The 23,704-nt window shown below is 43.2% G+C and overlaps 1 protein-coding gene across 8 annotated transcripts in view; it reads right to left on the bottom strand.

Moving 5' to 3' along the window:
• The window catches only part of SGMS1 (sphingomyelin synthase 1), a 281,456-nt gene that overhangs the window by 204,028 nt on the left and 53,724 nt on the right, over positions 1 to 23,704 (bottom strand). The gene's annotated exons all lie outside the window — the stretch shown is intronic.

The raw sequence follows: 23,704 nt of genomic DNA, 5'->3' as shown, positions 1-23,704 counted from the left end.
TTAATGCCAGGCACTGAGAAAGTGAGGACAAGATATCACCAATGTGGGGGGTAATGGGGGAATAAGGACACATATGTAATACCTTAATCAATAAAAAAATTTAAAAAAAAAGATATCACCAATGACAAGTATAAGTGGAATCAATGGAGTGAGAGGCCCTCTCCACACATTCCTGGTGGCCCAGCACCTTCAGTAGAAGATCTGACAACAACCACCAAAGCATCATACCCTTTGACCCCATAACCCTATTCCTTACACGCCATCATTTCAATGAATTTCCTTCTACTTTTCATGTCGTGTTTTCACACAGCTGTGATCACGGTCCACATATATTTTCTGTATCCTGATACACAGTTTTCCTAACAGCCATTAGTAAAGGTTGCATTACGTGGCAAGGGAACACAATTGTTGGCATAGAACAGTCCTGCTGTTCTGTTAATCTTTTTATGTTATAATCACACCTTGTTAGTCAAGAATTATCTCTGAGCATTGAGGCTAAACAGAGCTTCATACATTTTAGTGATTATACTGAACAGATTTAAACTTTTAAACCCATAGTTTAAGAACCAGTTAACTGGAACAGTCATAGGAACAAATTAAAGACTAGGAGTTAAAAGGCTTGGTTTCTGAACCTGGAACTATTGATATGACCTCAAGCAAATCAGAATTTCTCTGAGTCTCTTTTTTCACCTGTAATATGGCATGTGAATATTTACTGCCTGTTGGATACTAGTCGAGCATTTTGGATATCGTTAGGATCCCATGACAACACTATAAAGTAGGTACCACTACCCTCATTTCACAGCTGAGGAAACTGAGGCACAAAGTTATACAGCTAGCATCAACTGGCAGAGCTCCCTGCTGGATTAGAGGATTTCTGGATTTCCTTCCAGTTCGAACTGTGACTGACATTTCAAGAATGTGTTGGGCTTAGCTGGCCACATTTATGCCAGTTTTTTTATGTTGATTAATTCCCTTCACAAGTAATAAATCCTTTCTCTTCAAACACTGAAAAATTTAAAGCAGCTACCAAACACATTGACTTTAGACAGTGACTTAATGAAAGGTCACCCTAAACCAACTAGAAATTCATGTGGCGCTTCATCCGCTTCTTGACAATTCCATTCTTCAGTGATGTAGGAAGAACTAAGTTATTAGCTAAACTGAAAGGTGGGAGGATGCCAGATTAAAAAAACAAAAAGCATTTTACTTTTGGAATCAATGAGACTGGAAATATAACTAGAGCCAGTTTCAGGGCTCATCAGCTGGTCTCTGCTCACTAATATTTCAGATGGGCCTCTCCCCACGTAGGACTCAAGGAGTTTACCTGCTTGCTACTCCACAACCAGACAAAGCGAGGAGGAGAGATGCAGTGACATCACCAGGCCACCAGAGAGCATATCTCATCTGAGTTCAGAACATTTCACAAAAGGGTGACTTAAAATTTGAGACTCTTATAATGAGAGTGTGAAACACCCACCCTAGTTTACCTGTATTTTTTTTAATATAATCTCTTTTGAGTATTTTTTTAATTGATTTTAAAGAGAGGAAGGAACAGGGAGAGAGAGAGAAACATCAATGAGAGAGAGAAGCATCGACTGGCTGCCTCCTACATCCCCCTACTGGGGATCAAGCCCACAACGTGGGCATGTGCCCTGACTGGAAATCAAACCAGCCACCTCTCCGGACGATGCTCAACAAACTGAGGCACACTGGCCAGGGTTACCTGCATTTCTTTCTTTCAGATCAACAAATAAGTCTGAGGCCCACCCTTTCCCTTCTTTCTTCTTTCCAGTCCTAGTCTCTCCCCAATCCAACTAACCATCACCCAAATGAATGAATGAAACTACCACTTTCCAAATCAGAGATTCTACGAGTCTGCTGTGCACCAAAGTCGAGGTGTCTGATTAAAATGAAGACTCCTGGCCTCTACGCCCATAGATTGTGGTTCGGTGGGTTTGGTATCTACACTTCTGACTAACTCGGGAATCTACACTTCTGACTAACACTTCCTTCATACATACCTGTACCTTCTATTCCCTCCTACAGGTGAGAGACCATGCTGTCTCCATCCTGTGCAGGAGCAGGAGGGGGCTTCTCTATATGTCCCCCTTTCCCTGTGCATCTGCCCATGATTCCTAGTGCTCCAGCTTCGAAACAGAAGTCCCTCCCCAGATCTGGTCACTGCTATAACCCTTACTAGGTTGGTTCTAGCGCTTCCTGGTGAAAGAAAACCTCAGTGACAAAGTTCCTGGCAGCTTCAGCAGCTCATTCATTCACAGCCTAAACTGTCCGCCTTGAGAGCCTCGGAACAATAATTTCACTCAGCAACTATAAGCAGCTCAGCAGATGCTAACTTCTCATTGGGCACTTGGGGGCAACTAAGAGCATGTGGTAGGACAGGTGGGCCACCTGGGCATCATGATCGGCCCCTGATTATCACTGCTTGTGAATCCATCATTCCCTGGGCAGATGGGAGGCTGGACTGCCATGGCCCAGGCTGGGCCGACAGGTAGGGCATTCTGCACACACTGAAATAAAACAATGCTGAGAGGCTGCTAATTCAATTAAAGGAATGTATTACACCAGTTAGAATGCCCTTCTCTAAAACACCCTGATACTGAAAACCATGTTAAATCCTCTTACAGAAGAGACTCTTAATGGAGCTCGTTTCCCATGCAATCAGTCCCATAGTGACTAGGTTTACATTACAAGGATCCACAGGTGCAGGGTTTCTAATTACACTTGTGTATGCTTCGGAAGGAAGGAACTGGCAAGCTACCTCCAAGTGCCAAAGGCAGCGCGGAGACAGTTCCCAGGGCTCTGAGGCTGGCCCTTACACCACACCTCCCCGGGCAAGTGCCGTAGGAGGCTGGGGGGGCTCGGCCCGAAAGAGAAGCAGGCATCACGCAGGGTCATGAGACACCAGGCCCTGGGCCAAGCACAATGACTTGTCATTCAATCTGACGTTGAAGTGCAGAGAGCAACACCCTCGCACCCAAGCACGTTCCTGTTCCAGTCACATAGCAAGAACCTGAACCATTTACAACTTGGGCTTTCATGCACTCCCTGAACAGGACATGGAGTCTTTTATGGGCAGAAAGGATTTGGCAAAGTGCGAAATGGAAGACACGTGCTACAAGGACGTGACTAGTATAACTCAGAACTGTGGTTATCTCTGGGGGAATGGGAGGGATTCATAACTGGGGAGGGCACATGGGGCTTTTGGAGGGCTGGAAAATGTCTATTTTGTGGCCTGGGTGGTGGTAACCTGTGTTCACATCGTGAGCATGAATTTGAATTTAGTATAAGACCAGTGTTCCAGGTGTTAGGATCACACACCCTTGACAGCCATGGGGCTGATCAGACCACAAGCACGCGAGACAATCAGAATTTAGCAGATGTTCCCACTGGCGGCCACACACCTAGTAGCAGAGTCAGAGCTCTCAAAGTTCTACAACTCTAATGCCATGCTAGCCAAGGCAGCACTTTATGAGCAAGAGAGAACATAGGAGGATGAGATTTACCCACAGTTCATAGATTACAATAAAAGAATGCTTCACCCAATGCAACAATGTCCTGGAGCACAGAGGACAAGACCAGGGAGATAAGCAGGTTATTGAAAAGGCCACTTCTTGTGGACTTGCCGCAAGTGCCCTTGCTGGTCGTGCGCCTGTCTCCTGCTCTTGACTGGCTGCAGCCTTGCCCACTTACTGGCACCCATTCTTCCCATCTTTGTATTATCAGTATATATAAAAGCCTACATGACCGGACAATGGGACAACTAGATGACTGGCCGGTAGCTATGATGCACACTGACCACCAGGGGGCAGACGCTCAACACAGGAGCTGCCCTCTGATGGTCAGTGCGCTGTCACAGTGGGAGCACTTCTCAGCTGACGGACGGGTGCCGGGCTCACGGCTAGCAAGTGCAGTTGCGTAGGCAAGAGCCTCTCCCACGGACACTCCGGCTGCACATCCCAGTGGTGGCGGTGGCGGTGGCGGCAGGCACAGTGGAGCTGGGATGAGCCAGAGCGGCACTGTGCCCAGCCCAGGCTTGGGCTCCTCCCCAGCTGCCAGCCGCTTCCTATACTACTTCGTGTTGTGGGGGATCGACGCGGACAGCAGGCTGGAGCCCAACGAGCTGGTGGGTAAGGCTGGGCTGTGCAGTGCAGAGGTCCACTGACCCCTGTGGAGGGACCCCACCGGTGCACGAATCCATGCACTGGGCCTCTAGTAAGTAATAAGAGTGTTGGGGGGAGTGTTAGCATAAGTTGTTTTCTTCCTTTTCTAGATGGACTTTCAAGATTTCTTTACCCTATAAACTCGCCCTTTATTGAATTTTTATTAAATAAGCAAGGTATACTAGTATATTGTTGCCTACCCTTTTCTTCTCTCTAACATATGTTGAAGGGGCAGAAATGGTCTTACTCAACTCAGTGGCCCATTAGTACAGTGTCTGAAACTCCTTACATACAAGAGATGTCTGCAGAATGCAACAAAATTAATTATTTTCTAAAAACTATGCTGTAAGATTTTGTTGTTGTTGTTGCTGTTAATCCTCACCAGGATATTTTTCCATTGCTTTTTCAGAGAGAATAGAAGAAAGAGAGGGGGGAGAAGGGAGAGGGAAAGAGAAACATCAATGTGAAAGATACATCAACTGGCAACTGATTCCCTTCTGCAGGTGCCCCTACTGAGGGCTGGGGAGCAAACTTGCAAACCAGGTACATGTCCTTGATCAGGAATTGAACCTATGATCCTTCGGTCCTTGGGCCAACACTCTAAACATTGAGCCAAACCATCCAGGGCTATTAGAAGATTCTTTTTTTTTTTTTTTAGATAAATCTTTATTGTTCAGATTAGTACAATTGTTCCTCTTTTTCCCCCCATAGCTCCCCTCCACCCGGTTCCCACCCCACCCTCTGCCCTTAACCCCCCCCCCCCCGCACTGTCCTCATCCATAGGTGTACGATTTTTGTCCAGTCTCTTCCCGCAACCCCCACACCCCTTTCCCCCCGAGAATTGTCAGTCCATTCCCTTTCTATGCCCCTGATTCTACTATATTCACCAGTTTATTCTGTTCATCAGATTTTTTATTCACTTGATTTTTAGATTCACTTGTTGATAGATATGTATTTGTTGTTCATAATTTTTATCTTTACCTTTTTCTTCTTCTTCCACTTCTTAAAGAATACCTTTTAGCATTTCATATAATACTGGTTTGGCCGTGATGAACTCCTTTAGCTTTTTCTTATCTGTGAAGCTCTTTATCTGACCTTCAATTCTGAATGATAGCTTTGCTGGGTAGAGTAATCTTGGTTGTAGGTTCTTGCTAGTCATCACTTTGAATATTTCTTGCCACTCCCAGCGGGTCTGCATAGTTTCTGTTGAGAAATCAGCTGACAGTCGTATGGGTGCTCCCTTGTAGGTAACTAACTGTTTTTCTCTTGCTGCTTTTAATATTCTCTCTCTGTCTTTTGCTCTTGGCATTTTAATTATGATGTGTCTTGGTGTGGTCCTCTTTGGATTCCTTTTGTTTGGGGTTCTCTGCACTTCCTGGACGTGTAAGTCTATTTCTTTCACCAAGTGGGGGAAGTTTTTGGTCATTATTTCTTCAAATATGTTTTCAGTATCTTGCTCTCTCTCTTCTTCTGGTACCCCCATAATTCTGATGTTGGTACGCTTGAAGTTGTCCCAGAGGCCCCTTACACTATCTCCATATTTTTGGATTCTTTTTGCTTTTTGCTTTTCCAGTTGGGTGTTTTTTCCTTCTTTGTATTTCAAATCTTTGACTTGATTCTTGTGATCCTCTAGTCTGCTGTTGGATCTCTGTATATTATTTTTTATTTCAGTCAGTGTATGCTTAATTTCTGATTGGTCCTTTTTCATATCCTCGAGGGTCTTGCTAAATTTATCGGCCTTTTCTAGAAAATTCTTGAAAAACCTAATAACTGTGGTTTTGAACTCTATATCCAGTCATTTGCTTTCCTCCATTTCTGTCATTTGTGACCTGTTTCTTTGTCTCCGCATTTTGGCTGCTTCCTTGAGTTGATAGAGTGGCTTTGTGTGCTAGGTGTCCATCCTATAGGGCCCAGTGGCTCAGCCTCCCCAGTTACCTGAGGTGGACACTCTTGGTGCACCCCTTTGTGGGCTGTGTGCACAGTCTTGTTGAACTGGGAGGAATTGACCTCCAGGCCCACTGGCTGAGAGGATCAGCTGTGTCTACGCTGGGAGAACTTCTGTGCTGGAGACACCCTTATGAGACAAGACTTGCTTCAGTGGGGCTTTGGTGCTCACTGAGTCTGCCCCCTGAGTGTGTCCCTTATGGATCTGAGAAGTTGTAATCTGGATGGTCCCACTCTGACCCCTGGGTGCACTGGCTCTTGGATCTCCGAGGAGGAGCTAATTTAGCCTCGAGGCCACCCAGCAGGAGCTACAGAGAGATCTGCATATTCCTCTTCTTTGTTTGGGTTTTGGAGATGCCCAGATGAGGCCCAGCTGTGAAGCAATGCAAGCTGCTGCAGAGCCTTGGGCCTTCTTTTGGATGTTCTGGGTCTCACTGACTCAGTTGCAGTTTGTTAGGTAAGTTTAAAATTCAAAGGACCAGGCCATTCATATTCAAAAGCCTCTGCGCTCAGCTTGGATGGGGCAGAGTCTCAGGGTGGAGCAATCAGCAATGGCTTCGTGGGGCGGGATGTCAGGGCGGAGCAAACAGCGATGGCTTCCGGTCAGCCCTGCCCTAAGAGGCCCCTGGTTCTCAGTGTCTCGCAGTAATCGCAGCAAGCACCTCTGAGAGAAAGCCACCCTCGAGTTCCACCCGCTGCCAGACAGTCCAGTTTCTCCCCATATGAGTCTGGGTCCCCAGAGTCTGGCCCGGAACAGGAGTTCAGAACAGTAGGGAGCTTCTGTCTCCCTCCAGATTGAGAAAGCCAGCCACGTGCTCAGTTGCCAGCCCTGTCCATGCGCATGCCTCTGAACCTCTGCCTTCCGCAGCTCCTATAAGTCTCAGTGTGCTTTTCTCTTTCCTTCTAGTTGTAGAATTTCCACTCAGCCAGCCTTCCTGTGGTTCTGGATGATGTCCGTTTTGTCTTTTAGTTGTAGTTTTGAAATTGTTGTGCAAGGCAGCAGTTTAGGTGTTTACCTATGCCGCCATCTTGGTTTCTCTTAGAAGATTCTTGTATAAAACTCTATGTGTCCAAAACCATCTATACCAGGGGTCCTCAAACTTTTAAACAGGGGGCCAGTTCACTGTCCCTCAGACCATTGGAGGGCCGGACTATAGTTTAAAAAAAAAACTATGAACAAATTCCTATGCACACTGCGGGCCCGGGACGAGTCAGCTGCTAAGCAGGACAGGCAGCGGCATCCGGCGGGCCGGATAAATGTCCTCGGCGGGCCGCAAGTGGCCCGTGGGCCATAGTTTGAGGACTCCTGATCTATACTGACACAGGAATTTCCTGCTGCTGCAAAGTAGGTGGCAATGCAATCTACACCAGTTCTACATCAGAGCAGCACTGACTTCTGCATCTGCCTGACCTAGAGAGGACCAGCACCCTTCAGCTGGAGCCTGGGAAAGGGTTCTTAAATGCCGACATTCATGTAACATGAAAGATATATCTGGATAAGAAGTAATAAAGGGCAGGAGTTTGGGAGGCAGTACAAAGGGGTTAAAATCCCCTCTACCATTAAATGACCCAGGCAAGTTACTTAACCTCTCTGAACCACCCGTTCAGCCATACGGTGCCAAGTTCTAGGAATGACATGGCATCTGACTCCTTCACCTCTAGCCGGCCCCAGTGCTTCCAATCTCCCTCCCTGGGGAGTGATTTAAAAGTTAACACACAGAAGTGTGTGCCCAGTGTCTGTGGCTCCTATGTGGGGGTATCTTCTTCGAGGGGCAAGTACCCCGTCACAGATGCTGAGAAGGAAAGCATGGTCTCCTCCAGCAATACCACCAGTGTGTGCACAAGTCACCAAGGCTCAGACAATCATGTTCCCATTTAGGACTGAATCTGAACCTAGTGACACAGAGACAGGGAGAGAGCAGAATGCAGCTGAGTGGCGTGAGATAACTCTACACCAGGGCCTGGCTGGAGCCAACAGGGGCATCCTCACTCAACGTCCATGGCACGGTGGTGGCCGCTGTTCCTGTGGTAGCATTTTCCCTGTGATTCTGGCAACCTAACTTTCTTTGGTAACTGCTGGGCATTCTTTCAATAAATGCTTTTTCCGCTTAAGTTCTTATTTGCCACCAAGAACACATGGACAGGGTGGGAAAATTTGGACGACTTCTGGTTTTCAGAAGTGCAAGAGAATGACAAAAATAAAACATCAAAAGAAGCTAAACCAGAAAAGCAATCGCTTAGAAAATGATACCGAGCAAAGATTCACACTGAAAAGTACTCAATGAGTTTGCCCTACTCTTTTTTTTTTTTTTTTTTTTTTTTTTTTTACCTTAACCTCTTTGTGGCTCCTTCATTTGTGAAAACAGATGCTTTCTCTGTTTGCTTGAGACAGTGGAGGACACTACAACCAGAAAACATCGATTTTCTTTTATTCTGTTGACAGTCTTTTATTCTGTTGACAGCGTCTTCTGCTCTCAAGTTTCTCTCTGACTCTCTAACTGGAGGGTTATGGATTATTAAACTCCTTAGCATTCAGTTCAGTTTAACAAATCTTTATTAAAGACCTACTGTGTGTTCTTATAAGTGTATTTCTAGTATCACATGATCTCACTCATCTAGGGGAAATAATGAACAACATAAACTGATGAACAAAAACAGACCCGGAGACAGGGAAGCATCAATCAGACTGTCAAACCTCAGAGGGAAGGTAGGGGAGGGTGGGGGTAAGGAGGAAAGATCAACCAAAGGACTTGTATGCATGCATATAAGCCTAACCAGTGGTCATGGACAACAGGGGGGTGGGGGCATGCGTGGGGAGGGGTTTGGGATGGGAATGGGCAGATGAGGACAAATATGTGATACCTTAATCAATAAAGAAATTTAAAAAAAAATTTTTAAATCATTAAAAAAAGACCTACTGTGTGCAAGGCACTATGCTATGCATTTATAACCAAACCCATAACAAATGCAGATATCTCCATTCAAATTCAACTAGAAATTTCATAATTAAAAATAAAAATTTAATAATGAAATTTTTATTTTTAAATGTAAAACACCAAGTTGATTATTTTGTGAGCACTATGGGTTATACACAACATATTTTAATGGTACAAAACCAAGAGGTTTCAAAGTGGTGACCTTTGAGTCAAATGCACAGGCAGGTTTGGTTTGACCCACAAGGCATGGTGTTGCCCCAGTTAACTGTATTTCTATGAAAACTGGAGGATCTGCCCTCTACCCCCACGGGGGCGCCATCTGACAACAGGGAGGGGGTTGCAGCAGCAGCTGCTCCTGTTATAAGCAGCACACAGCTCTCTAATGTGTTACAGGGCCCAGCCCCTGCTTTTATCTAATATCCAACCTAGTTCACCAATGTATGTTGCCTGCCTGGCCCCAAGAGGCATTCGAGGAGTTTGGGATCCTTGTTTAGATACATTATAAAAAATGTATCTTCTTTTTAAAAAATAGAAACACACACTTAACGCAAATGCATTAAACATTTCCTTTAAAAAGGGGAGAAAATATTCTTTCCCACTTCAATCAAATATTCCTTGGATTTTAGACTTTTCATAAATATTAAATATATAAACTATCTCTTACTTCATCACTATATTTTGTATTTAGATGTCTGGTTTCAGGAAATGACAAAATGTTATGCCTCCCCATTTTATTCACATTGCCACCTTTCAGGTGTGGGAGGGAGAGGGGTGTGAGAACATTTGTCTAGTTCACTTAAAAAAGAAGCAAATAGGGTATGAACCTCACAGTTTTTAAAACACTTTTGCCTTGAGCATACATTTCTAAAATATATCAAACATCCTATTTTTGTAAGCAAAAAGCATCTGGTACTATAAGAGCAATATTTTTAAACAGCTACAATATACATATTTTTATTTCCTCCAAATTTCCTTTTCCTCCCATTAAAAGGAGGCAGATAAAATTTATCACACTTTTTTTTCTTACATAGCACCAAAAAGAGCTTGAAAAATTAGCCACTCAATAACGCTTGGTGAATGCTTCACTACTTGAATGAAGAAAGGAATGAATGAAGGGACGAACACAGGAAAGAACAGAGTAACATTATTTTGAGCCCGAGGGAGCCCTGAGGACACCCCTTGCTGTCGCTCTCCATGGCTCCAGCATCTGATTCCCTTCTTCTACTTCCCCAAGCGCACACCATCAGAGCTCCCACAATTCATAATTCCTAGCCTCCTCTTCCTAAACCTTTATCAAGGTAAAGGTTGGTTAAAAAAAATAGCACACACAAACTTATTTACTTTCCTGTGATCACTTTCCATCTACGTAAATAAGGAAAAACAATCTACAATGCACAGAGGTGGTATTTCTTTGTCCAAAAGAAGTGAGGGCTGTAAGGGCTGTGCCTGTATTAGATGTAGTAAAGGGTGTGGATTGGAAGTTTGGGTTTTTGGAAGGGATGAACAGTAAGGATAACATGGCACAGCAGGAAAAGCACAAATTTTGGAGTTGGTGAGTTTTTTCTAGCACATAGATTTTAAGTGTATCTCTCATTCACTCACTGGGTCTTTATTTGCACTTTTTAAAAGAATGTCATGTGTGTGAGGCAACAGACGTGGTAGTTCAAGGTGTGTGCTTTGGAGTCAAATGGATCTGGCGTCAATGCTGCCTCAGCCACTGCTATGAGATCGGGACAGGCGGCTTACCCTCCTAGAGTCTTCATGTCCCCTCCAAGGAAGCTGGAGAGATCCCACCATCGGAGGCTGGTGGAGACGCAGGGTGATGACCACACCACTGTGCCACACAGCAGCAAGAACAGCTCATCACCTCCACAGCTCTTTCTCTAAGGCTTTACACTGGCAAAGCACTGCACGCTGTGGGCCCTCCAGGGGATAGATGCCTCGAAAACTGGTGGAAACTTTTCTAGGCTCCTGGCTTCCTGTTGCTACTAGTTTGGTAGTCTTTATTATTTGAACCAGCCTTCCTCACTTGCAGAAAAAGCCACACAACCAACATCTCACAGTCTTGGTCCCTCAACAGCAAAGGTAGCAAAGGACCAGGGCTTGACTACGTAAAATCACTGAGCCTAACAAAAACTCTCTCCTAGCGAATCTGTTAGTAAGCCTCAGGCTAATCCTCACAATGTTAATGATACAAAGGAAGTGGGCATTCCTTGTGCACTTCAACTATTCTGGATATACAGTTTTTAATAATCCTGAAAAAAATCAACATAATCAGGACCCTTATAAGCATCGTTAATGCCATTTCATCACACATGAAATTCTAATTTAAAGTGCGAATTAAGACACAGTGAGTGAAAGGAGAGAGACACCCGAGGTCTAAGTATCTATACATTAGTTCCCAATTAGGGTCCTAATCATAACATTGTGTTACAGGCCCTGTGATTCTCTCCTATTTAAAAAAAAATAATAAAAAGACTAAAGAAACAGCTTCTACCCTGATCCTTCTGGACAATCTAACTGCCAAAATAGACTTTGCAACCCTGGCCAGGTAACTCAGTTGGTTAGAGCATCATCATGATATATCAAGGTTACGGGTTCGATCTCTGGTTAGGGCACAAGTATCAATTAATGAATGCATAAATAAGTGGAACCAATACCTCTCTCTCTCTCTCTTCCTCTCTCTCTCTCTCTCTCTCTCTCTCTCTCAAATCAATTTTTTTTTCAATAGTCTTTGCCTGGCAAGAATTTTATCAGATCCAGCTGCAAACACTAGCCATCTCTTGCTGACCAAAGCTCTGATCAAATTACTGACAAAAAGAACAAACTAAAAGCTGCCTAATAAATTCAGTTTGTTTTATGAGCAAATCTTTTCTCCCTTAATATCCAAGGAGGAAAAAGTAAACCTAAAAAGGTAAAAAGATTAAGAAACACCTCTTTATGAGGCCACTTTGCCAGTGGCCAGGCTGCCTACATTCCCTGCCCCAGGGAAACGTCATGTCCACTTCAATAATTAAGACTTTCAAAGAACGTGGTGCAGACCAAGGCTTAAGAGTTAGAAGAATAAGAATTAAGAAAAACAAATTAGAACCTGAATGCAATTCAAACAAAGCCTGGCATCTTTTTCCAGTTCCAGACTAGCTTTCTTGAGAACTCCCTCCCCCATGAGCACTGTTGCAGGCAGCACCACGCTGGGGGGCTCCAGGGTACACGTTTGACCTGGAAAGCTGTGGCCAGTGCATGGGCAAAAGCATTTCCAACTTCTGAAAGGCTCTTCTAAGTTCTACAGGAAATAAAATTTTTCAAAAATACATAAAGGAAAGAAGGGTAGCCATTCACCTCAAAAAGCCCACTTCTCTGATCTTCCCAGAGCTATTTTGCTCCCAGGGCCCCAGCCGCTTCCACATTCCACTGGAGCTGTATCTGATAGCGCACCGCCCGCAAAGTCATTGGGTGTGGTCTCTTCCTTCCCTTTCCGCATCACACTTCCCATGTTAGAGAATGTTATTATTAGGACCCTAATTGGGAACTAATGTATAGGTACTTAGACCTCGGGTGTCTCTCTCCTTTCACTCAGCCCCAGCTTGTGATCCAAGAGACGCCCCACAAGAAAGTGGGTGATGGGCATGCAAAGCAGTTCACCCTGCCACTGATACCCAACTTCTTTAAACAGAAACATGACCAGTCCGTCCTCATCATGGACCCACAGTAAATCTCTCCCATAAAGTTGTAACTATGGCCTCCACAAAAGGCTCCGGTACTCGTGTGAAAAGCCAACCTTTGAACCCCTCACCAAGCACTGTACACTGATATTGGGGCCTCTTAAGAGTCACCCTTGTCCCCACTAGCTCCCAGCAGACACCACAGCTGCAGCTAGAGGAACACACCCCCTTCCACAGGACAGCCAAATTCCATAAATGCCACCCTTTCTTCTCATCCCCTACAAGAGCAGGCAGTCCCACAATGGACAGAATATTTCATTCACACTCTGTCTGAAGAGCAATTTTTCCATAGAGAAACTGAGTAGTTAAAATTCTCAACCAGATGAGGGGCCTATTCATGACAATCTCAAATCACAAATGACAAAGCTGTAGCCTGTGTCATACATTTTTTTGAATCACAAAGTCATCTGTCTCATAAACTTAACCCTTCATTTCCTGACAGCATTTTTTATATCATCACCCTTTACACTAAAATGTCTGTATGTGATAAACCTTCTGCCAATAAAAGTTTGTTAAAGAATACAAATTATAATTACCACATAAATGCCAACATCATGTTGGCAACAAAACGGAATTTTAAATAATAGTTGCGCTGCGGGCATATTAAATGACTTGGAAGCCCTAAGTAGTTGGTTCTTCCTTGATTCTTTATGCAGTAATCTGTAAATACTGCATAGAGCTGGGGCTGTAAACCCTGGGAGTGAGGTAGCTCTAGCAAGATCAGAAACTCGTAGTTTGCAAAGATCAGTTGCAGTTCTCCTTTTAATTAAATTTTTTTAAAGTTTCTTTTCGCCCAGCCAGCATGGCTCAGTGGTTGAGCATCAATCTACGAACCAGAAGGTCATATTTCAATTCCATCTGAGTGCCCGGGTCCCAGGCTCGATCCCCAGTAGGGGGTGTGCAGGAGGCAGCCGATCAATGATCCTCTCTCATCGCTGATGTTTCTATATCTCGTTCCCTCTCCCTTCCTCACTGAAATCAATAATATATATATATATATATATATATATATATATATATATATATACATTTTTTTTTTTTAAGTTTATTTTCCACTGCCGACTAACAAAATTTAGAAGTCTTTCAAAGGACTCAGGCTACTTCAGCTAAGCTTAGGGTAACCAAGGAAATACTTTGCTCACACTTGGGCTAGAACTTTAAAAGTGGAACTGTGGCCTAGGCAACAACACTGATAATCAGTGAGGATGACAAAACTCAGGCTGGGCCCTGGTCAGCTAACTGTCATCTGGAGGGTTTCCTCCTAGCACGAAAGACTCTGCTCTCTGCCTACTAAGTAATATACACGGAGACAGAATCGGACGACACGGGGGAGAGAGGAGTACAGAGAAAGAGAGGAGTTGATAACTTAACAAAAAGGGACCTTTCCTAAACTACAAGGATTCATAATTTAATTATAATTAGCATTTTTTAAGAACTCAACAAACAACCAGGCATCTCTGCAGTACTGTGCTTCCTATTCATTTAATTCAACCTCAAGACAATAGCCAAAATTACCCCTAGATTTAATAATAAGAGTCAGTAACTTTCTAAACTTAAAAAAAACCTATGAATCTGGTTTCCTCAAAGGTTTACAGAGTAATAACAGGCCAGTGTTTTTAAGTGGAAAGCAATTTCTCGGTGTTGCACACGGCCCTGCTCGGAAGGCTGGGCACGCTTCCATAGCAATCAGCATGGACACAGAGAGGCTGCCTTTCCTTTCTCGGGGTGAAGCCACAGTTACAGAAAAGCTGTTACTGCACAGAGCTGCAAAGCTGAAGAGAACTTCTGTTATCTGACCAGCACCAGGGCCAGGCAAGGACCAAGGCATTCCTCCGAGAGGCTGTGCTCCAGTAAGCGAGAAGGAAGCATGAATACTAACAGAGGGCATGTCCAACATTCAGAGGGGACAGAAAGCAATTGAATTTGTCACCACGAGGAGCATATCATGAAATAATCCAAGGTCAGTTGGCCTATATGAAAAGTCCCACGCTGCCCTCCTAAAAACTGCTTAATTTTTGCAGAGACCAGCTATCAGAATCAAGGTTAGTTTTTTACAACAGCTTTTTACCTACTCACTGGCAATCTGAGCTTGAATGTTTTGCTGAAGCATTTACTAGGGATTCAAATCACAAACACAGCCTCACTCCCTATGCCATACTTAGGTCCAATCCCTCTGGCCTGCAGATGCCCTTTGTGGGTGGTAAAGGACAAATGGCATTAAAGCCTATTATTTGGCTTTTCATGTAAGAAGGCTTAATGTGTCAGCTGCATTTTAATCTAAGGATTATACCCTTACACTCAGAAAATTCCTTTTAGAAACATCAAAAGGGATCTTTTCTTAAGGATTTGTATTTTTTATAGCAAAGCCCAATTATTTATAAATTTATTGGTATTTTATATCTGAAAGGAAAGTGTTTAACAAAGAAGAGGCAGCTGCTGCAGAGTTAACAAGAAAGCCACAATCTCTGCTGAAGCCATCTAAATGTATTTCATGCCTTGAAAATAAGGCACGCCAGCTAAGGCTGGCCACTGCAGGCATGTGTCTGACCCGATGCCAGTGCTACAAATCCTGCCCAGGTTACTTTTTAAGACTTCTACACTGACTTTCAGTTAAAGACAGTAGATAAACACTCATACTTAGTTCCTCTCTCTCCTAATATCCCAATATAACAATTACTGCTTTTTAACAGCATAAGGCCAAAGGTAACAGGGGAGATTAAAGTTTTAAACTTTTTAAAGCTGGCAATCAAATAGATGATGGCAACTGAAAGAAGCTCATCTTCCCATTTGTGAAGTCCTATTCTTTTTTTTTTTTTTTATTGACTTCAGAGAGAAAGGGAGAGGGAAAGACAGAAACATCAATGATGAGAGAGGATCATTGATTGGCTGCCTTCTGCATGCCCACACTGGGGATCAAGCCCGAATCCTGGGCATGTGCCATGACCAGGAATCGAACCATGACCTCCTGGTTCATAGGTCGACGCTCAACCATTGAAATCCCATTCTTAAACACGAACAGGATCATCAGACAAATAAAGTATCTAATAGAAAGAGAAGAACAGTGTAAAAAAAAAAAAAAGGCAACTTACCAAGTCAGAAATTGGGGGTGGGGGGGTGGAGGGAGAAGAGGGGATGGACAACAACAGCATAAAGAGAACGAGAGGCCTTGTGGAACTATGCAGCCCTTTAAAAATCAAGCTTACAGCCCTAGCTGGTTTGGCTCGGTGGATAGAGGGCCAGCCTGCAGAATGAAGGGTCCTGGGCTCTATTCCAGTCAAGGGCACATACCCAAGTTGCAGGCTCAATCCCCAGTAGGGGTTGTGCAGGAGGCAGCTGATCAATGATTCTCTGTCATCATTGATGTTTCTATCTCTCTCTCTCCCTCTCCCTTCCTCTCTGAAATCAATAAAAATATTTTAAAAAATCAAGCTTATATAACCTCAATAAAAACTAAACTTAAAGAGATGAGAGTTACATCTACACTTAGTATTTCATTAGTATACCACCTGACAACTTACAAAACACTTTCATATGTGTCTAATCACTTAACTTTTACTAAACTGCAAGTTAGGTTATCCCCTTTTCACAGATAAGGAAACCACCTCCGGAAATTATGAAACTTGATCAGAGTGGCACAGAACAACCACACGGCAGAGGCAAGACTAGGAAGAGCACAGCATGCACAGGTGTGTTTGTGATGTACAATCTACACTAATAAAAGAGAAAGATGCAAATTGACCGTACCTTCGCAATGCCCATCAGCCAATCAGGAGTTAATAAGCAAATTAACCCAAAAAGATGGCGGTTTAATTTGCATACGTGCCGAGTGGCCGGGGGCAGGGTGGGACGCTTGCATCATCACCATGGCGATGATGCAGGCTTTCCACACCGTCCAGCAGCTCCAGGCCTTTGGGCAGTGTGGGAAGGCGGAAAGGCAGCAACGAGCCAGAGAAAAGGCAGAAAGGCGGCTCCCGGCTGGAGCGAAGGTGGTGCCGGCAGCCAGGGGAAGGAAGGCCCATTCTTGCATGAATCTTCATGCATCGGGCCTCTAGTATAGTTAACATTGATGATGTGTGTGGGAGTCTGGAGGGGGATGAGCCAAATCAAATTTTGAGGTTCTGTGGTTCTCAACCTTGAGTGTGCATAAGAATCACCTGGAATTCCACTCAAATGTGGTATCTAAAGTAGTCCAATTCATAGAAGCAGAAAATAGACTTGTGGATACCAGGGGATGGGAGTGCCGGGAAGGAAGAGTTAGTTGGGCTTTGATGGGTATAGAGTTTCAGATTTGCTAGATGAAAAGATCTGTTTCACAGCAATGTACATACATTACCGAACTATAAACTCAAAAACGGTGAAGATGGTAAATTTAACATTATGTGTTTTTTACAAGTCAAAAGAAGACTCACCTAGAGGCTTGTTAAAACACTGATTGCTAGCCTGGCCTGCGTGGCTGAGTGGTTGAGCGTCGACCTATGAACCAGGAGGTCATAGTTTGATTCCCCATCAGGGCACATGCCAGGATTGTGGGCTCAATCCCCAGTAGGGGGCGTGCGGGAGGCAGCCGATCAATGATTCCCTCTCATCATTGATGCTTCTATCTGTCTCTCTCCCTTCCTCTCTGAAATCAATAAAAATATTTTTTAAAAAAAAACACTGATTGCTAGACCTCACCCACAGTTTCAGTTCAGTATGTCTGGGTGTGACCTAAGACTTTCTACTTCTAACAAGTTACCAAATAATGCTGCTGCTCAAGTTCTCAACCCTAAATGCACAGTACCTTTACCTGAGTCCCCAGACCAAGTAAATAAGAATACAAGGAAAGGAGGCCCTGGGGGGGGGGAGGAGGGGAGCGGGGAGGGAAAGGCATGTACCTAAACATGGAGTGCTTTTATTTTTTTAAGTATGTTTTTATTTATTTATTTTTAGAGAGAGAGGAAGGGAGAGGGATAGAGAGATAGAAACATTGATGAGAAAGGAACATGATCAATTGGCTGCCTCCTTTATGCTCCCTACTGGGGATTGAGCCTGCAACCCGGACATGTGCCCTAACCGGGAATGGAGCCAGTGACCTCTTGGTTGACATGGAGTGCTTTGAAAGCCCTTGGGATAATTCCCAACACGCAGGCAGTTTGAGAACCCCTGGCTGGGACGCTGGCTCACACAGATTGGCCATGCAATATATTCCTGTTTCATCATCTACAAAATGATGGTCACAGAGTTGCTAAAAATATTAAATAGGATAATCAACAAAAGAACTCAGGGTAGTGGTCATCACACAGAGATAGTAATGTTATCACTTTTGTTGCTGACGTTACAGGAAATAAGGTTGACCCTGTTTTTCTAGCTATAAAATGGGGTCAGGTTAAAGACAATGAAGAAACTATTACTATTCAATCCCAGACTATTGAGCAGGGCCAAAAGCTCCCAAAGAGCTAAAAATAAAGTAAGTGGGATTAAATCTAAGAACCTATTATGATTCCCACAAGCATTTTGCAAACCAACAGTCGTTTCTGCAGAATTAGTAGCTAATCCCTTTCCTCTCTGAATAGGTGTTGTTATTTAGAATATAAATATCACTGTAAAACCCAGTGTCGGAATCAAGTCTCAAGACACCATCACCTTCACCTAAAGAAATAATATAAGGTGATGTGTTCAGATGCAGAAGGCAATGTAAGACTCAGAGCAGAAATCCTGAAGACATCTTCATGGTAAATAACTTCAGACAGGTCTGTTCATTCAAGAAGTAGCTGAGTGCCTCCTACATGCCAGGCACAGAGGCAGTGTGGGAGGACACGCCATTCATTGCAGGGCAGACTTTTTCATGCAGTAAAGCAAGTGGGTCTGGCGATGAAGCAAGCTTTGGGAATACTGAATAGCCCCGTTTTCCCTCAAAATCACTACAGGAAAGCCAAAATCGTGGTTTCTGCTAAGTTTTTCCTTTTGTGTATAGCTGCATATTTGGGAGGTGTATCCTGGGTTACCCACAGTGATACTTTAAGTTTCCAGTGCCTTGAGTCCACAGCAAGTACAAAGAAATCATTGTCTTTGTCTTCAGGAAGAAAGCAATGTGACCCTCTTACATGTCTGGGTCACACCAAAGTCTGAGTCTCCAGAGCAAGCAAGCCTTCTCCACTAAGTCACTTGAATAACTTTCCCACAAAATATTCTTAACATTGTGGGGAAATATTTTTAATGAGGAAAATGTGGTTCATTTCTAAATAGAACTGGCTAAAGGCGTTGGAAGTAGTATTCTGGGGCAGTCCAAGCCTCACTTCATCAGAAGGTACGTCCTTACACCATACTGATAGGTTCAAACCACCTCCCGACCACGAAAGTCCTAGATTCCTCTATAGCTCAGAATACTGGACCTGATTAAACAATCAGCAAACACTTCCCTAGTGAATGCCAACCCCAGACATGGCTGACTGTCCCAAGCACGTGCCCACCAGGTGGAACAATGCCACCTGGTGTGAATTTCTTCGCAGTAATATTGCCTAAATGTACCTGGAGGCACGATGCAAATGGGAGGATGAAGATCCATTTGCAAGTAGAAGATATGAGTGACGCTGCCCCTCTCTACACTTGGGGACTTCCAAACAGCAGGCCTACCCTGTAGGAGTGTTTTCCTCTCTCCTTCTTTGAATTATTGTGAAGCTGAACCCCACAATCATTACACAAGACAAGTGTGGGGCCAGGGAAGAAGCCAGGAGACCTGAATGCTATTGGCTCACATTTACGGGCCATGTGACTCTGGACTTCAGCATCCTCGCCTGTGAATGGCAGGGCTGTTTTAAAGATTAACTATAATAACAAGGGACAGAGAGACTAAGCATGCATCAGGCAGGAAGTGCCCTACAAATAGCCACTAATTTAATCCTTCCAGAGCCTTGTAAGGTAGACGGAGACCTTTGTCCCTATTTCTCAGTTGAGGGAACTGGGGCACAGAGATGTTAAACTGTCAAAATCTTAGGTGGCTCCTAACTGAACCTATGTAGTCTGACCCCAGGACCCATGTTCTTAATCACTTCTTTATCCTGACTAACCTGATGCTTCTTTCAGGTCAAACAAAATAATATACCTGAAAATGCTTTGCAAACCACAAAGATACCTTTTATTTATTATTATTATTATTATTATTATTATTATTATTATTATTAAAGTTTGCCTCCCAGCACCCACCAACCCTCCTGGTAAGTGCCCTGATTTGCTTCTGGAGGGACTCATCCCCCACTGTCATCAGTCAGTGCTTCATCCTCGGCTGAAGAGGTTCGGACCTCGGGCTGTAGTGGTGAACACATGGCCTGGGCACTCCAGTCAGAACAAGCCCGTGTCCCTGGCCCCAGTGACTGGCCCAATGCTCCAGGCACAAGGCCAAGAATGCAGTATCTTGGATGATCACTATAATGATGTCAGCCTGAAGCTGCTGGAGGTCTTGATTCGTAGCCCAAGAACATGCAGCCAAGATGAATCCTCAGGACATCATTTGGGTCCCCAATCAAGCCCTTCCTCAAGTCAGATCCATTTCTAGACTTTCAATTACCTAAGCCAACACTTTTTTCCCCCACTTAGAATAGTTTGAAATTGGGCTTTCTGTCACTTGCAAGCAAAAGAATCACCCCAGTACCCATTCTAAACATGTTTTATTCAATCAAGCTATATTCATCTGTATTTTCTGTCCTTTGTTCTGTTCCACTCTCTAAAATAACACACTCCTGGGGCTGGAGTTCTTGACAAAAGTACTCCATATTAGGTAAAACACAAGATCCAGTTTTCCTAATGCCACAGATCAAGTGATTTGACCTACTATCACCTTTGTTTAAAAAACTGTATTTATTTATTTTTTCAATCCTCACCCAAGAATATGTTTTTATTGATTTTTAAGAGAGAGGAAGGGAGAGGGAGAGAAACATCAATGTGAGAAAGAAACATCGACTGGTTGCCTTCCCTACACACACCCAACTAGGGGTCAAACCCATAACCTGGGTATGTGCCCTGACTGGGAATCAAACCGGTGACCTTTCATTGTATGGGAGGATGCTCCAATCAGCTGAGCCACACCAGCCAGGACTCATAAAACCTTATTTTTAACCAAAGCAGTCAGGTCTGCAGTTTCCAGCTTTGTAAGAAAAGCAACTGTGACATTTAGTTTCACTCAGTCTTCTTCATTTTCCACTTTCATTTAATCCTAAATGCAAACCACTATAAAAATTAAATGAAGAACAGAATTGAATTTTTAAAGTATCTTAATCACAAGCAGCAAGTATCACTTCTTCCTCATAAAAAGGAACTAAGCCTTTACTTAATAATTTTGGAAACAAAACAAATCAGTATGCAGTTTTAACCATGTCCATTAAACTATTTGTTGCACTAAATGACATTCCTTCTCTGTAGTGACTTCAGACCAATCCTCACAAGCGCCTCAGATTTCAGAGGAAAGCACTACTGCTCACCCCGATACTGCCTCCAACTGTGGCAAGTGGAATCCATTTGATGTCAGACGGCTCCTAAGGCAATGTGGAAACATTACCAGGACCTCATGCATTTTCACATCTTCAAATTATTACACACAGCTAAATAACCAAGCTGGGCCAACTGCGTTTCCTTTTTATCTGTCCGAAGACAGTCCAGGGTGGTGAAGGGGCAATCCTTAGCCTGTGTCCACCCATAAGACATATCTGAGCATATATGAAAATGCAGACTTAAAATGATGTTTTAGACTAGTTCTATATTTTAGACTAGTTCTATGTTCATTAAAATGCCTTCAGTAGGCTCCTATTAAGAAGACAAACTTTTGTGACCTCAAGTAAGCAAACAGATAAAAACACCAACAAAGACACATTTGTTCTACTACATTCAAAACTTTTTTACTTTGCATGCTGTTCTTTCTGTTGAGGTTTATTATTTATTATGAAAGTGGCCTAAGATGGGGGTCTGTTGTCTTGCTTTGATAAGCACTTCAAAGCTCACAGCCCTATCCAGACATGCTAGCTCCCAAACATTCTGGTGTTACTACATGTAAACAAGGAGGACCTCCAAACACAAAGTCATTTCTATGTACACCATACTACATACACTTTATAAGTGAAGTAACCATTAGGTTATGTAAAATAAGAATTAATCCTATTTCTAAAATTAATAAATACAGCCAATATATTAGCTTAAAATTGAAGATTTGGTAATTCTATTCATATTACACATTTGTTTTGATTCATAAAAAGCACAATCCCAGAATGGAACTTCAAGTTCATAGGAGCCTCTTGTAAAGTTCTCAGGGGCAAGAATCATGTCTGCTATCACTATTTTGTGCCTGACATATAATAGACTCTATAAATATTTGTTGAATAGTAAATGAACAAATAAAGGCATTAACACTAAAATGAATGGGATCAGACTATTTTATGACTACAAAAATTACTATGTCCTTGCTTTTATGAAGTAAAGCAGGAGTTGGCAAACTTTTTTGTAAAGGGACAGATGGTAAATATTTTAGGTATTGTGGATTCCTGTTGCAACTACTCAACCCTGACCTCTTTTGCAACTAAACAATTTAGCTGTTATAACACAAAAGTGGATACAGATAACATATAAACAAGTGAGCATGATCGTGTTTGAATAAAACTTTATTTATAAAATCATACATAATCCATAAAAACATTCAAATCCCAAGGGAAACACTTACTTACAATGAACACTATTCCCTAAAGACTGGAAATTGGTTAACTTGCTAAACTCAGCCAGACATGTTTCGTTGGGTCAAAAATTGGGCAAAGCTTATATACTCATTCTCTATAGTGCCCATCACTCCTTACTAAACAACCCGCATGTTACAAGCCTGGCCCATGCAAGCCTTTGAATTTACTTCCTGAATTCTACAGTACAAGTGGTTTCCAGGGATGTGGCCCATATCCATCCCTGTGAAACTATAACCACAACACAGGCTCCTCAAAGCCCACAACTTTGCCCTTCATCAAACACAGGGGTGGGGAACATCCGGCCCGTGGGCCTATATCATTTGGTTTGGCCCTGCCAAGGCATTAGGGGTAAGTTAATTAAATGTTTGACCAAACATAGCAGGCTAATTTTTAAGTTGATAATTTTGTAAGGCCTGAGAATGATGCTATAAAATATCCAAATGGCCCTATCTAACAGCTAATACCAGCACCTAGTGACTTTAATTATCCACTGATTGCCTGTTATTTGGTGTGTTCTGCACTGTCTCCTCGAAGGGGCTGTATAAGAGTGAAAAGGGCAGAGAAAAGCATGGAGAAAACATGTGCCAGCAGGAACATGGCCAGTCCCAGGAAAAGCAGCAGTCATTACAGGACTGAAAAAACACACACATCTCCCAACTGTGTCTCAATCTTCTCTGCTGCCTGGATTCCTCCTTCACATCACAGCAGAGCTGGGCAGAGGGAGGACAACCGGGGCCACCTCCACTGTAACCATAATGAGGCTAAAACCTTGTTTATTCTCCATTCCTGCTGGAGGATCTCTGGGTGGGTGAATACAAAAAATTACCTGCATTTAACAGAATTAATACACTTGTATTCCCCTATGATAGAATGCTCAATAGCAATAAAAATAAACAATCTATAACTATATGCAACCAAGTGGAGGAATCTCTCCAATACATTGTTGAATGAGAAAAGCCGGACACAAAAAGTACAATTTGCGTATATATCACAGAGAGAGAGAAAGAGAAAGAAAGAGAGAGAAATAGCAAAATGAATTAATGCTCCTAGAAGTCTAGAGGAGCTACCCATGGAGTGGGGTGTCTAGAGGAAGCATGTTTCTTAATCTGAGTGCTGGTTATATGGGTGAGTTCAGTTTGTAAAATTATATTGAGCTGCACACTTACAATATGTGTATTTTTTTTATGTGTGTTCTATTGTAATAGACAGTAAAAATCATTACC

Source organism: Plecotus auritus (genome assembly GCF_963455305.1).
Source record: "Plecotus auritus genome assembly, chromosome: 9".
Classification (NCBI taxonomy): Eukaryota; Metazoa; Chordata; class Mammalia; order Chiroptera; family Vespertilionidae; genus Plecotus; species Plecotus auritus.
Note: the sequence above shows the minus strand (reverse complement) of the source record. Positions and strands in the feature narration are given on the sequence as shown.